Source organism: Bactrocera oleae, chromosome 4, assembly GCF_042242935.1.
Source record: "Bactrocera oleae isolate idBacOlea1 chromosome 4, idBacOlea1, whole genome shotgun sequence".
Taxonomy (NCBI): Eukaryota; Metazoa; Arthropoda; class Insecta; order Diptera; family Tephritidae; genus Bactrocera; species Bactrocera oleae.
Genome location: NC_091538.1, coordinates 47,360,741 through 47,375,599, shown reverse-complemented (window position 1 = coordinate 47,375,599; position 14,859 = coordinate 47,360,741). Strand labels below are relative to the sequence as shown.

The following is a 14,859-nucleotide window of genomic DNA, read 5'->3' as shown; positions in this document are numbered from 1 at the left end:
ACATTAGTGACAAAATGTTATACATACATTAAAATTATTTATTCGAAAGTGAGTTTAGATTTGCATTAAAAACTACAAACTAGATACGTTCTTTTGTAGGTTAGTGGCTAAAGAACACTCGTTCAAATACAAAAATGTATGTATGTATGCATATAAAATAACACCTACTAACCACTTTTTTCGAGTTCAATGGACTTGGTTGAGAAATGTTCTATGATATACTCATGCTCTGTTGCAACGTGTAAAAAGTATGTATGTCCGTCCGTCTGTATATACGCGCCCTTTTCTATCAAACAAGCTGCTCATTTATTAAAACCACCGATATCGGACCACTATAACATATAGCTGCAATACAAACTGAGCGTTCAAAATCAAGTCCTTGTATGGAAATCTTTATTATTTGACAAGTTATGTTCATAAAATTTGGCATGGCATATCCAAAGAAATTGTTCAGATCGGACCACGATAGCATATAAGTAGCTGTCGTTTGTATGGCCGATCAAAATCAAGTTAAAGATCTTTTTTACACTTTTATGCTAAAAGAAATGCTCCTGTGACGGTTATAACCGTTTTTTCTTGTTTTATATACTTTTTGTCAACTCAGTCCAAGATATCACCTGTGGGTAAGAGTGATTCTGCGTTGGATTTCGAGGCTGATGTTGTTGTTGGTGTTAATTCTGGTTCGAAGATAGACGAAATTGTCTACCATTTCAAAGTTATGACTGTCAACAGTGACGTGTGAGCTGTGACAGCAGATATTTTGCCTTGTCCTCGTTCATAACCAGACCCATATGCTTCACTTCCTTATCCAGTCTGGAAAAAGTAGAACTAATGCCGCGGTTGTTGAGGCCGATGATATCAATATCTCCTTGTCTGAAACCTCGCTTGATATCGAACGGCTCGAAGAGCATAATTTAAACAAGCTGTCAAATTCAATCTGAGTTACAATTCAAACCCACTTGATTGACGAGCACAAATTTGACTGATTGTAGAAAATGGCAACTGTTTTCAAAGGTTGGACTACGTCCGTCATTGTATTTGATATAATTAAAATGAACAATACGCCTATATTTACCACACTTATGTATATGTACAGTTGCGAGCATTGATATAGTAGTGCCTATTGGCAAAGAGAGTTTCGGTTAAAATTTTTTTCTTTATGATATTGCATACTTCTAGTTATATTATCTGAAGTGTAACGGCCCTGCTATACACAACAAAAATTGTAAACAGTTACCGTTACTTTTGTACATCTAATTATATTGCGATATCTGTTTTTATGAGCGAGCAATAGAATAGTAGTGAACAGAGATAATCCCTGGTAGTGAACGCTAAGCTGATGCAAACAGATTATTTTTACGACAAAATATAATATTTAATTTTATCAGACAAAAAGTAAGTTTCCTATTCTTTTATTTGCTATTCAATGAAAAAAGCAAAGCAAATATAGCTGTGCATCTTTTAGTGGGCCGCGCGAAGCACTGTAGTGAAGAAAAACGAGAATGGATCCAATCTCTCACAAACACCGGTAAAACCTATAAGGAAGTGGAATTGGCCAGCTCAATCGCCTGACCTCAATCCCATTGAAAATCTCTGGGCAGACGTCAAGAAAGCCGTGTAGAATGATAAACCCAAAAAACAACAACGTGTTGTGGACCGTAGTGCATAGAAGAGCATACCACTGAAAAGATGACAGAGTCAAGTAGATTCTAGCAAGGGGCGTTATATTGGTGTTATCAAAAATTATGGCCATGCTACCAACTACTAAGATCTCGAAGATGCAAAAAATCCTTCACTATTCCTTTAAAAAAATGTTAATTACTTTACTACTATTTTACTGCTCCTCACAATTTTCACACACAAACACATCTTGCATCTAAGCAAATCAAAATATTTTTATTAATAAACATAGACTTCAAAATATGCTCCACTTTGGCATTTCAATGTGTGTTAAACTTGTTTGGTATTTTGCATAACTTAAGATATACTTATATGTATAACTACAACACCCACTATTATTTCAATGCTCGCAGATGTGTGTAAATGTTCTGAAATTTTTTTTCAATGCTCGCTCAAAAATAACTTTTTCCGAAACTGGTGTGCCGCTTTGGAAACTATGAAGGCATATGTTAACAATTCTATTCGTATGATCACTTTCTTCGATATCTAAAGAGTAGTTGCCGCAAAATGCACATGGTTGTCTGGTATTGTTCTAATAATATATACAAAACAAGAAGAAACGTTAACTTCGATTGTTCCAAAGCTGGAACACCCTTCACAAATAAAAACCTTCCATATACGGACTTGATTTAGATCGTTCAGTTTGTATGACAGCTATCGGCGATTTCGACAAATGAGCAGCTTCTTGGTAAGAAAAGAACTGCGAGACTAGTCGCGACTTCTGGGTGTTGCAAACAAGCTCTTCTTTTATTATCATTATCATTTCATTAAATAATTCCGATACTTTATTTTCGATACAATATAGTAATCATTATCATACAATTTATGCATTTTATTTTACCCGGAACATACGCACATTCGTATGTACTCGTATGCATGTGTCTCATTCCCCAATTTTCATTATTCAACGTTGCCAGCGTCATGTATATACACACTTATACATATATACACACATGCAAACATCAATTTCGTAATGTCTGAAATGAATTATCAAAACAGCTGATTGAGGCTAACTGTTTATAAATATGTCTTAATCATTATCTGAATGTATTTCTGTGTGCTTTTATGTGTGTGTATATACACACATCCGTTTACATATTACTTGTACTTGTGTTTGGTTGAATGTGTGTGCAAGAGTGTGGACCTGCGCGTGCCGAGCGCACACTAATGCGCATCACATTTTGTCATAACGTGAATTTTTTCTCTTCTTTACGCTCTTTAGTACCTTATTTTAGTTTTTATATTCATTTTGCTCTTGCACTTTATAAATATATATACACATTCATGCATGTAAATATATTTAAATGTATACATATAATATTTAAACCTTATGCTATCAGAGCAATAAAGAATACCTTAAGGCCTAAGCAATTGAAGAATTAAGCATTTATATACATACATACATATGGATATATGAAAATGTATAGAAAAAATTACTGACTACATGTATAGTTATGTATGTGTATGCATAAACATATAGATAAGTTTGCCCTTCGACTAGATTAGTACTTTTATGTACCAAGTTCAACCGAAATTATTCCAACAAATTTAACCTTGTTCTCTTGTAAGCAAGCTGCAAAAGAATGCTCACTAAAATCACGAAAATCATTTAAAACAACAACACAAACTCAACGATTTTTTCAGAGTTAAGCGACTTCAATTGTAGTATGGAAATTTACCAACAATATCTCAAAATACCAAAAACAAAAAAATAAAGAATTTGTCGTGTCAAGCAGTCATGTGGTTTTTGTTCAGTATTGTTTGGTATTTTATTATTTCATTCGACTTGGCGCATTTTACATCGGGATCTTAAATTGAAAGCGTACAAAATACAGCTTGTGTAAAAACTGAAGCCGCTCGACCTTCCCAAGCGAAATCGCTTCGCCCTATGGGCTATTGAAAAGTTCTAAGAAGATCCGAGCCAAATTTTGTTCAGCGATGAGGCCGATTTTTGGTTAAACGGGTATGTACACAAGCAAAATTGGCATATTTTGGACGAAGAGCAACCTGAAAAGATTTAAGAGCTACCATTCATCCAGAAAAAACAACGGTTTTGGTGTGGTTTGTAGGAAGGTGGAATCATCGGTCCGTATTTCTTTCAACAAGACGGTGCCACTTCCCACACATCGCATCAATCAATGGATTTATTGAGAGAACACTTCGGTGACCAGATAATTTTACGTTTTGGGCCGGTCGATTGACACCAAGATTGTGTGATATCACACCGTTAGACTTTTTCCTGTGGGGATATGTAAAGTCTAAAGTCCATGCGGACAATCCCGCTTCGATTCAGGTCTTGGAGCAAAACATCACGCGTGTCATTCGCCAGTTACCAGTCGAAATGCTCGAACGACTCATCGAAAATTGTACTCAACGGATGGACCGTCTGAGACGTAGAAGCGGACCACATTTGAAAGAGATAATCTTCAAAAAATAAATGCCAAATAATGTTCTTTCGAATGATAATAAAAATTTTGGACCATTATTGGATACAGCTGCAATACAAACTGATTGATCAAAATCATGATAAAAATATTTTTAAACTATTTTATGCGATAAGAAAGGCTCTTGTGAAGTGTATAACAGCTTCGGTGCCGCGAAAATAATGTTGTTTCTTGTTTTTATTGCGATTATAAATACGATATGAATTATTAGATTTTTTTTCCACTCTTTGTTTGAAGCTGTATACTTTTTTGTTCAATCTAACCCCTTCTTCACATTCGGATAGGTCACTAACACGCAAAATTCGAAAATGCATTCTCTTTGTTTTCGCCAAATTGAGATCCCCTAAAGCAGTGCTACAATTCAGTACACGTGTAAAAGTTAAGTTTCAGCAAACACAATCCATGAACTCAAAGATGCTATGCGCTTATCAAACGTACATAAGGCGAATGTGACAAGAACATGGTAAGAGCGCAGAGCACAATGACACGAAATTTTCCATTGAACTTTTGTCTCACTTCATGTTTATGATCTGCAATTACATGCGACTTATTTATTATGTATGTATGTAGATACATATACGCATATACATACATACATAATCTATATTTGTACCTATAGGTACCATCTCAGCACTTCTTCCAAAATCCTTAAAACGGTGGTTACTTAAAATCCTGGAGGAATAACAGTAATAAGTCTTAAGTTCATACATATGTACGTACATATGTATGGTATGTAAGTATAGTTCAGTTTACATATGTACATACATTTGTTTTCCACTACACTACAAATATTTATTTAGTGCTTTCTTTACTTCTAAAAAGAAAGGTTTAATAAATACATACATACATACGTACTCTTATAACCCCACATCTACAAGGTGTGTAAACACATACATACTTATGTATATGAACATATGCATATATGGATGTTGAAATATTTATGTATGTAAGTATTTATACTGTTCCTATGCCTTAAAATTTGCTCCCTTTGTTTTGCCATCGCATCAGCTGTGTAATTCGAACCGCTGCGGCGCTGCCATCTGCCAGCGTTGACGTCGCTGCGGTCGACTCTGTCGACAATTTTACTGTTTGGCACTTGCCTGCGTTACCTTAAAAGTTGTTGGTGCGCCAAATGATTGAGCAGCACATGCGTGGTTGCTGTTGATAAAATTCTGCTGTTTTGACGGGGTACCAGATGAAGTTCTCGGACTTTTTAACATTGGCACAAACAAATATAGTATATATGTATGTATGTATATTGCATATGCTTTTATATATATAAATAAAAATATCACCATATACATGCACATACATGGCCACCACACAGCTGGACCTTGCCATAACGGGCAACAGTCATAAAGACAGACAGCAAAAATAAAAATATAAAATCATAAACTGCGTGACTCGGTTTCCGTAGGTTCAACCATCAATCCATCCATCCGTTCGCTTGGTTTTTTTTTTTTTTTCTGTTACATTCTGCTATCGCACACTCGTAATCGAGCAACACATCAGCTGTGAGGGGCTAAAATTGTGAACGATCAACAAAGTCTGCCTACCACCACTGGCGCAGGTCAGAAATAAAGGCGACATTTCAAAAGCAGAAGCAAAGTCAACATATGATTTTGTTTTGGTTTTTCTGATTTTTGTATACTCTCTGTTGTCTTTTCACAGATGAGAGCCTGGCGCTCTCACTATAATATTCATTCATAAACGGTGCTACCGTTTAGTTCAGTTTGTTAAGTTAACCTAAAGTTTTGGTATATTTCAAACGATAATGAAAAATTAGATACGTGGCATAAAAACCTCTTATTTATTAAGAGACAACGCGGATCCACGTCTAATTCTTGCTTACTTTGACACAGCTTCAAACTAGTGAAGAAAAAGTTGAGAGTTACACACTGAAAAATGATACATTGAGATATTTTTGGGCAACAAATGTCATTTTCTTTACTCGTCACAAGTTTCCCGAACTGTACCGAATTGAAGCTTATTGCTTGAACTCAATGAAATTATGAACTAATAATTTCTTTTGCGGGTTGTAGTGACTGGCCATAGTGTAACCTTGGGTTAATGTAGGGGGTTTTTCAACTTTAATTTATCCTCTATTGCTATTCAATTAGATTTTATTTCATGATCAAATGATGGTTTTGGGTATTCTGGAAACCTTACTCACTATTAAAAATTGAATAGCCGATTACGACATGGGTACATATGTATAAAGCCTGACAACCTTAATGCCATCAAGAAATTCGTTAAAGCAAGGTTAATGCTCTACATTAAAACTACGTAAAAAATAAAAATTACATACTAGAAAATTTGGATCTATACATACATATATTGGTCAGATATTTTGATTGACTCTAGGTTGCGAAAAGTGTTTTCGTGTAGTTATAACAAATTTTCATCGAAGGTTAGGCCTCAGAGGAGCTTTGACAGTGTCTGAAAAAATATTTTTGTATGGCTATATTAGTGGAACTTGAAATCATACATCCTTTTCGGATTTGTTGCCAAATGAGGTAATAATTTTTTGCTAATAATTTCCTCTTTCTCTTTAAAAGTTTTGCTGGTTTTTGAGCCACACCTTTTTAGTCTTTGTTTCTTCATGTGGACTTATGCATAAGCTTTTGATAGTTTACCTAACCACTGAGTTAGCTTCTATTCACCACGAATTTCAAAATTCCATGTCAAAGCTTTAAATTTTCTTTCTCTTTTTAATTCCACTTTAAGCAACGAAGAAAAAATGAATGAAATATTGCTGGCAACGCTAACCGTATAAAGTGTTCGCTAACCCCTTATGCTTGAACCTATTGTCACTACAAGTTCGACGCAGTATTCTCATTTTCATTAGAGCAACAGAGAACTGGTTCATTAATTTCTTAGGCAATCGAGTAAGTTTTTATGGCAATATATTTTACTGACATACATACGTACTTATATTCTCCAATATGTGTAAACATAAGCATGTGTGTCAAAAAATGAGGTCCAAGTGTTAAACACGTTTTTTTTTTTATTAATATTGTATAAATATAAATGTCTACAGACATATCTACATACATTCACACACAACTGTTTACCTTTGCAAAGAAACCATATGATTTGTGAAGCAACCCTTCTTGTCTGACTTGCTGCTGCTTATCTGTCACAACCTCCTGCCACGCAACAAACTCAGCTTATCAACATGATACAAATTCATTTGTACATACATATATATATAAGTGTGGCTGCATACCCCTTATCTGTCTATCGCTCTCCAGGTTTCTCGCCTATTAAACTGGTTTCGCGTTGCCATCCATTGAGCAACATGTTGCTTGTATTTGCTTATGTTGCTGCGGTGAGATTTCTCTATACAACTTGGTAAGTGGAGATATATGTATGTGTGTGTATGTGCTTTGTATTTTATTGCCCCTATGTTTTTTAGTTCTCTCTATTCTCAATTTCCTTTGGTTTTTACTCTTGCGTTCTTGGCCCATAGATATTTTGTAAATATATACATATGCATGTATTTTATTTGCATAGATGTTTGTTGTGTGGGGTTATTGTTCTGCCACTATGGGAATTGCGTCGTACACTACTTTTAAACAATTCAAAGATACTTTCTGAAGTCATTTTGCTTTTTACTTGCTAAATACTGATACTAAATGTTATATATGTACATACTTGTGACCTTGCCCACAGCTGCTTTCTTAGAGGAATTTCAAAATATTAAAACCAACATTACGTTTAACTCTTGAATTATTAACACTAAAAGTTAGCCATTTGGTTTTGAAAAGTATACTTTTGAGTAGTGGTTTTGAAATACAATCGACTGTCTTGTCGATCCGTGGCAGCTAATGACAATCCTTCGAGTTAATTTCCGTCTTAATAAAAATTGTCCTTAAATATATCGGACGTTCCTAAAGTCAAAGTAATTCATAGTAGGTTGAAGCCCATTAGAAATGAAAAATAAAATAAAAAATTTAAGTCGGGAAGAAGAAGAGAATGGGAGTGGTTGAATTTTAAAGCGTCAAAAACGGTAAAACTCGATTTCCTTCAAAACTACGGGTTCCATAGAAAAAGTTATGTGGCAGAGTTGTAGGTAATGAAAAGATCTACAACTTTTGTATTAACACCTTTTATCCATAATCTTAACATTTATGTGAAAAATTCAAATATCCAAGTTTTTGAGCTTCTTATTTTTATACAAAAAATTTTATTTCACGAAATTTGGTGTAAACTTACCTTCTTTTGTTCCAAACATACTGTATTTTTTTAATTTAAAATATTAAGGAACCTTATTTCGGTTTAAACTTGAAAAAAAAAAAACCAAAACCCTTAGTGATACACATATAACATGGGATAAATTTTAAAAATGGAAAAAAGTTTTGAATTACAAATTTTGTAAAATATTGAGCTAATCTATTTTATTTTAGAAAGTCAGCTAAAAAAATTTATTTTCAAGAATAAAACTAGATTAAAAATCGATTACCTAGAACAAGAGTTACTAAACTTGTTCGTTTTTCACACGATAAACGTCTCACTCAACCGATAAAGCAAATTATTAATTGCATATTTTAAAATTATCGTGTATATTATTTTTGGTAAAATCCTTAAATTTGCCCTGTAATAAAATAAAAATATATTAGTTACGCCTCTGCCATAGCAAAATGTCGCCTTCTAAATTTATTATTTCGTAATTGAAGCCGTGCGCTCTTGTTTTACCATTTATTGCATTTCTCTTTCAAAATCAGTCTCTCTGCTTGTGCGACTTGTATAAAAATATTTTCACGCTCCATGTACACATGTACGTCTGAGTGTGTGTACATGTTTATATTCCCTTATGTTGGCTATTTTGTTATTGTAATTGCGTTTGGTTTTACTTTTCAGCTCAAGTGCTATATATGTACAATTTATTGCGTTGTTTGGCTGTATACATATATATGTATGTACTATATGTAAATAAGTAAATTTTCCTACTGGCTTGACTATGGTCGCGCTCAGCTGTTTAGAAAGTCAATGCGTTGCGTTTGGAATTCAGTCGAACAGATACAACGCTAGTGACAACATCGTTGAGCAGAGACCAGAATTGCAGTCGAAAGAAGCAGCTGAGTTTGCAGTGAGTGAGTGAGTGAACAGAACAGTGCAGTGTGTCTTTAGTATTGTTGGAGAAGTGCAGAGCAGAGCAGTCGTGAATTCGTGATTCGGAGTGTGTGTGTGGGTGCCTTCTGAAGTTGTGTGCGGTGGAAGGAGTTTGCTGTTGAGAATTCACAGATTGAAAGCGCACGCCAGTCCACAGCACACTTTATAAATATAAAGCAAGAAAGAAATACATATGTATATGTATGTACGAGCAAAAGACAGATATAATCAGTTCGTCGGTCGTTTGATTGCTGGATTTCCGAAATAAAAAGTGCCTGCACAGCAGCAGTTCATCTTCCGCAGCTACGCGAATTTGTTGACTCGCTAACTTCTTCCAACTTTTACATACCAACATACATACCTTGTGCTTTGCATTGCTCCCCCTATAAGCTAACTTGGACGTGCAAAAACAACTATAATAAAAATAAACATAAAAGCGTAAAAGTGATACGCCAGCAACAAACCATAATACACAATTTCTAGACACTTGAATCGCTGAAAGTGTGGGAGCGTGAGTTCTTACGTCTACTTGTGTCGGATACTTGTTTATTTATGCTAAATTCGATTTTTATTTTGATACTCATTCGAAAGGAAATCGCTGAAAACGTAGCAAAATTCAATTGCAATTTAGTGTGCGACACCAATTTAGTAGTTCACAAGTAAATTCAGTGCAGTGAACAAGCAGAAGCGGCGCCAGCAGCGCAGCGAACGGTAACAGTGACAGTGCAGTGCAGTCGATAGAGCAGTGTGATAACATACCGTAAATAAATGTAAAGTGAGAGTCGCGTTACTCGCATGCATTATAGGAAGGAGGTGTGTCACATAGCGAGCAGAAAGTTAAAATTTAAAATAATTATAAAATAAAAAAATAATTGAAAATCATTGAATTTCGCTGGCCAAGCCGCATACGCCGCAATCTTTTTCTAAACCACACCACATTTTCACATAACACTCAGCTGACAGCAGCAGTGCGATCAGCACACAGCAGACCAGTTTTGTTGTTGTAAAATTTATCGACAAGCCAACGCTGTCGTCTGTGTGTGTACATACAATAATACATAGCAGTATATATGTATGTTTATATATAGATATATGTACATGTGTATATTAATATAAATAACTTGTGAGTTTTCTGCCTTTCCACGGACGGTGTTTATGTATTTTGCCTGACGGTCAGTCGAGTCTGTCACTAGGTATAGCTCGCTCTCTAGCTAAATACATATGTAGCTAGATTTGTGCTCGCTGCCAGCTTGATTACGAATTGTCTATATATTGTCGAGAAACATTCGCTTTTTTGCGCTGGTCGCACATCAGTTGACGTTTGGACGTTCAATCGCGCGTTGGATTCGGTCGGAAAATTAACTATAGTGTCTAGTGATATAAAATTTAAAAAATAATTGTGAACAAAAAATAAACACTTACATACATACAAACAGCAACAACTAAGTTGAAATAATACAAAACCAGTCAGGCACCGAACAGCTGACGACTTGTCTGCACGTTAGCGCTGAACTCAGTCATCAGTCGGTTATCTACATTTGAACTGTAAAGTTGTGACATTCGTTGTTTACGTAGCTACATATAAACGTATATAGTTATTATTGTTTCCGACAAACGTTGAGTTGGCAGCTTCATTGGCTCTGCAGACAAAAAACCAATGGAAATTTATCTGCGTCAAAAAGCGAAGGCAAAGTTTAGATTAAGACGAACACAAACGTTCAACATTTACAGTACCAACAACAACAATAATAAATACAATTATCAACAAAAAACTAATACAAGTGCCAATAAATTGCAAAATTTCAAAATACATTACAATAAACAAACAAAAACTTGTGAAAGTACGATACAGAAAGCATCGATCATTATCTACAATAAAAACAATTGCAGCAAATATAACCTTTTAGTATCCTTCAATGCGATCACATGAAGGTTCTAATAGGCATTCGCGTTGAGAATCATGTGTTTTGTGTGTAATAGTTTCACGTAAACGCCAAAATCAAATTGCAAAAAAATCATCAATCAAAATTACAAAAAAAATGTTTTATGCGTTGCAGTGCAAATAAATTCAGTTTATAACAGCTACGCTTTGGATTTTCCTATTTCCTTTCATATCTGTATAGCGATTTGTGTGTGTTGTGTGATGCAATAGAAAACTCAAAGCGTCAACGACGATCATCTGTGTTGCAGAGACAACAACAAAAGCAGCAACAGTGAAAAGTGTTTGTGTTATTTGTGGCAGCTGTGCAATTTTCTGTTATATGAAAGAAAATTGATTTCCAAAAAAAAGAAAATAAATTAATATATCATAATAATAATATATAATTGTGGCAGCAAGCAAATATTGCTATATACCGATTGTGTTAATAGAAATTGTTTCAGCAGCAACAACGATTGGTGTGTATATTGGAATTTTAAATAAATATTATATTTGATATCGTTAATAGCTGTTAGCTTTTTTTTATATCAGTTATGAAAGAACATTTCTATTCCATTTTAGTTTTTCTGTGCACGGGGTAGTATGAGTTGGTTTTTTTTGTGTAAAAAAAAAGAATTAAAACTTAATTGTGTGATTTTGTTAAAATTTTAGTAAAAAAACGTAATTAAATCAAATATGGAATTAAAAGTTAAAAGCACAATATAATTTTAATTATTATTCACCAATTTAAGTGATTTTTTTTACTTTTGATCGGTTAAATCGAGTTTATCAGCTATTTGACAAGTTGTTGTTGTAATATTATATATAATTTAACTTGTGTTCTTTTGCCACTCGCTAAGCAAAGACTGCAGTTACATATGTATTAGTTATAATGGGTATAATGATAATGTAATAATATGAACTAGATTTTGAGCAAACGTCGTGTCTTACATCGATTAAAATAATTAATTATCAGGTAATTACAGATAATTATCTGTGTATTTTAACATATCAGCTGTTTTTTTTAGCTATAACTTTGGGGCATATGGTTATTTCATCTAAACTTTAGATGCTGTTTGACAGTTTTATTTGCTAAAAATTGCTGTTTGACATTTTTTTAGCGTACTGTGTGGTACGTAAGATAAATTTCGAAGATTAAAAATTGCGTTTGATGATTAAACATGCGACGTCATTTGACATTGTGTTTTGCGAATTGTGTTTCACTTAAGACAGATCTTGAAGATTAAAAAGTTTGTTCGAAGATTGCCACAAATGATGTCTTAACGAAACGAACTGTCAAACTTTCTACCATCATATCAGCTGTTTTGTAGCTGTCACTTAGGATCTTATGATGATTCTATATAAATTCTGGATGCAGTTTGAGAGTTTTTTTTCTTAGAAAAAATTACTCTTTGACGTTTTTTTTTTACTAATTATAAACAAAACCTTCCACATCTTCAAGTGCGAAACTGTCAAATTTCTAATATTATCATTTTTGAGTATACCTCTTTTAGAGCAAGAGAGAGGGAGAGATACAGGGCTTTTAAATATTCTGATACTTTTTTGTACTTGTTCGCTCAACAAACGTTATCTAGTACTAAAATTTTCATTTCGTCTATACAAAATATTAATTTTCACCTTGTTCATCTCAAGCTCATAGCGATTTATTTTAGTTTTTAAAGAATTTTTCGGGCATTATAACTTATTGCACGCATATATTTACATAATTTGTGAGTTTTAAGCTTTTTGGAGAAACTTTTTTCTGTACATATTTACTGATTTAATTATTATTGCGTTTGAATACCCTTTTTTGCATTCTAAATTTTCACCCTGTCAGCTGCTTTGTTCTATACAAAGCAGCTTTTGCATATTTTCTACGAGTTTCGTACTTTATTCCTTTTATCTTCGGTAGTTTACACTGCTGATAAAAGTAATGACATTGCAAATACATGCATACATACATATTAAATATGTACATATGTATATATTTACATATGGGTGTGTATGTATTTGTTATAGCATGCAGTATAGAGATAAATATCAGTATACTGACCCGTGCTAAATGCAGCAGCAGAAGAAATAGGAAAAATTACAGCTCATTTAAATTTATTCCATTTGCTTGTAATTCTCTTTCCTCTACACCGCCTAAAAATAGACAGTGCGCATTGAGAGCGTTTATATGGCTTGGTAGTATTCAGAGTTCATTATCAGCAGTTGGTGAAAAAGTCGTCACGGAATCTAAGAATGTGTGCACTTATGTTTTCTTTTTTAATTTTCAAGTCTAATTGATAAAATTTTGAAACAATAAGAAATTTAATTTGGATTTTTGCCAACCATTAAACATCTAGTGCTTATTTCGTCACCGATATCCTGTAGACTTTTGTTACTATATATGAATATTTATCTACATATGTATGTATTCGCTCCCTCAATATAAATGTGCGCTCCTTAAAGCCCCCTTACACTACCCAACTCTTTTCACACTCCTATCACCAGCCTGCTCAACATTATTCGTGCTGGCCAGGAAGGATTTCGCTTATGTTTACCAAGCGACCTATTCTTTTTGCCTATTATAGCCACCCATTTAAATAAATACATACGTATATATATAGATATATGTATGGAAATAGATGTCGCTATCAGTGCGCCTGTTTTCTGCTAGCCTCTGTCCTAGAGCTTGGTATGAGGCGGTTTGAAGTGGAAAATTCGAAATAATTGACACACATTTGTTGTCTTCCGTTCATGATTGAGGGGCAGGCATAGCAAATACATACCCACATACATATGTATATGCAGAAAAATGTATTTATGCACGTATAATATGTATATGTATATCTCAGTTGGTCTGGGTGACTGTTTTGTACAAGCGCACTTGTATGCCCATACATATGTATATATGTATGTATGTATATAAGTATGTATTTGTGGTATATTTGTATGTGCGCTCTTGACTTGAAATACTCGTTTTGTATTTGCGTACCTTCGCGCTGCGTCTTTGTTTTTTGCCTTACTCACTTCTTTTATATTATTTTTGGTTTGCTTTTTCTTTGTCTTTCCGTTTGCATTTTGCCTGACTCGTTTTGGCCATCGGCCTCTCCGCTATATACCTAAACTGTCTGCGCTTATCTATTGCGTTTTTTGTTTTTGGTTTCTGTTTTTGCTTTTCACATTTCATACGGGTTTCAGACTTTTGTGTGCCTTTGTGTTTGCCTTTATTTTGTTTATGAATCTGGTTTCTGATTTTTTCTTTTGCTGTTTGTTTGCTTTTGCTTGCCTTCCTTACTTCCTTTTATGTTTGGCCCTTCTTCTTGTTTCTCTGTTTTGTTAGCTCTGTTCTCTTTTTATTTCTTGTTTGGCTATATGCTCAATACCCTTGGGCCATGCCTTCTTTTGCGCAGTGATATTGTAGATAACATACTTACACAGTTATAGGCACAAATACTCCGTATTGCTTTGGGTGTACATACAAATCTATATTAATGTTATTATATATACATATCTACATATGTATGTATGTATGGTATGTTACGAATGTTATGACTGCAAAGTGTGTTTTTATTAAGATTGAAGGTTTGAGTTTGTTTATAAAATGCTTACTTGCGATATTATTGCTTGCATACATACATCTGTATGTATTTAATTTTGCTTTTAAGCGTGCAAAAATTTCGTGTTATTATGTTATGTCACACACAGAAGGAAATG

The 14,859-nt window shown here is 34.0% G+C and overlaps 1 protein-coding gene across 5 annotated transcripts in view; it reads left to right on the top strand.

Moving 5' to 3' along the window:
• atos (atos homolog atossa) overlaps positions 1 to 14,859 on the top strand; it is a 152,067-nt gene that overhangs the window by 69,100 nt on the left and 68,108 nt on the right. For 2 of the 5 annotated variants that reach the window (XM_014232770.3, XM_036362825.2), the window contains exon 1: positions 9,144 to 11,636. The exons of 2 other annotated variants lie outside the window; for them this stretch is intronic. The gene's annotated coding sequence lies outside the window, so the exon portion shown is untranslated. Of the gene's footprint in view, positions 1 to 9,143; positions 11,637 to 12,045; positions 12,134 to 14,859 lie in introns of those variants that run through there. One more of the 5 variants, XM_036362824.2, reaches the window with a different exon arrangement.